Here is a 2,171-nt window from a genome sequence, read left to right as displayed (position 1 = left end):
ATCTTCCTAATGGTGTTTCTTGCTGGGTCCCATGACCATCAACATTTGATAGTGTGTTTCCAACATAAGAAAAAAATTCTGTAAATATTTCTTTCAAGTAAACTGATGTTTTCAGTGATACAGTTTACTCTTCCTCTATCCTAGTCAGAGATTTATATTACAAAAAGAGTTGTTGATTCTGTACAAACAAACTACTTGAAGAGCAGACATAAAGAGAGTTTGATGTAGAAAAGTTCTATATTTTGGTAGTACCTGCCATGAGATGCTAATAATAACTATTTACTCTCTAGAAAAATGGATATGTATGCCTGCCATTGGGATTATGCACACAATTTGCAGGGAGGCCCAGTAAAATCCTGTGATCTATAGATCACAGATTAAGATACCAAGTTATTTGTTATGTTTCAACATTTGATAATATGTATGTCTTCCTAAGTGTTAAGCTGCTAACTGAAAGATTGGCGGTTTGAATCCTTCTGGGGAAGTTAGTTTCTTCCTGGAAAACTCAGAAGCCTGATGCAGGTTTGCCAGAAGTTGGAATCTATGCAAGACTGTGAGTTGGCTTTTGGGTAAACTTTAGTGAGGCCTAATTTTAATAAATACCTATTGAACATTTGCCTGGTATCTAAACCTGTAACGTATAAAGGAAAAATATCAGAAATAGCTTCTGAGTTTCAGTTGGTGGTGTTTTTGGTGCCATTGAGCTGGTTCTGACTCAGTGATCCTTTGTACAAAACTGCCTAGTCCTGCATCATCTTCAGAGGAAATGGGGAAATAGAAAGACACAGGTAAGCAATGAGTTACCCAGAAAGTCATGAGTAGAAGGCCGTAGAAATCGGCCTATAATGTGTAGAGAAAATATGCAGAGAAGAAAAACATAAAAAAAAATTAACTCGAGCTAAGGGCTTCTTACACAATCTCATTTCATGACAGATTGGTCTTGGCCAAGCAGGGACCTGGCCTTATCACGCAGCCTGCTTGTTTGTCATGTCAAGATAGGGACTTGCATGTTGAATACAGGCACTTTGATGGCCTTATGTAGGTAAAGAGTTGTGCTGCCAAATGAAAGGCTGGTTGTTCTAATCCACCAGCTGCTCAACGGGAGGGAGACAGGCAATCTCCTCCTGTGCAGTTTACAGTCTCTGAAAACCTGCTGGAGGGTCAGCTATGAGTCAGTTCTAAGTCAACATAAGTGAAAGAGTAAGAGATGATGACAGCACATCTTGGCCGGTTCTACTTTGTCAACTGTGCTTGGAGTAAATAAATCCACGAGGCCAAACTCCCCAAATTGAATAAACAGCATGTCCACAGCCAAGGTGCTGGTGTTCATCATCAATTCCTCCCTCCATCAATATTGAGGTCTTTGGCCAGGCACCATGACTTATTTCTGCACACGTTCTGAATGCTGCAACTTCTCTTCCTATAAATTTGCTGTTGGACACCCCTGCTAAAAAGACTTTTCCTATATCTTTCTGTGGTTGGGGCTTTGGAGGCCATTGTCGTTTTTATCAGGAAATGGATTAATTATCAACCAGAAGAATTCTTCCCTGTAGCTTTGTGTCTCCTCCTTTATTGTCTCCCACCTACTTTCCCCCTCCTCCTTCATGTATAGAATCAAGTTAAAAGGCATCAGCCTGCTGTCTTTCCAGAATTTTGTTGTTTAGCTGTGTAATCTTCAGCACAAATGAATCACACCTGCATATTAACGTGACTAACACCTGGCTTGGCTGAAATATGAAAGACTGAGGGGAACTAGGGGACGAGATGGATATACAAGTAGAAACTAATTTAAGACAGTGCATGACCACATGCTCAATTATATGATAAATTAATATGAGCAGACTCATTTGGAAAGAGAAAGTGAGGAGCCACAAGCATAATTTTGCAATCTGAGTGGTAATTACCTGGACTTGAAAGAAAGGCTGAGTGGTGGTATGCAAGAGAGTGAAGGCCATTCAGAATTTGTATGTCCTATGTTTCTTAGTTAGTATACTGCTAACTATTCCTTTCATTTGACAAATATTTATTGAGAACAGTGCTCTAGGCTCTGGTGATGCAGTTATAACCAAAACCAAAGCATCAGACATGAAGACTTGGGTTTGAATGTGGTTATACACCTTATCTTGTTCACAATGAAAACACCTCTTTTCTTTTTTTTAAAAAAAATATTA

Source organism: Elephantulus edwardii, unplaced genomic scaffold (assembly GCF_000299155.1).
Source record: "Elephantulus edwardii isolate Elephantulus edwardi_28Jun2011 unplaced genomic scaffold, EleEdw1.0 scaffold00357, whole genome shotgun sequence".
In the NCBI taxonomy this organism is placed as follows: Eukaryota; Metazoa; Chordata; class Mammalia; order Macroscelidea; family Macroscelididae; genus Elephantulus; species Elephantulus edwardii.
Note: the sequence above shows the minus strand (reverse complement) of the source record.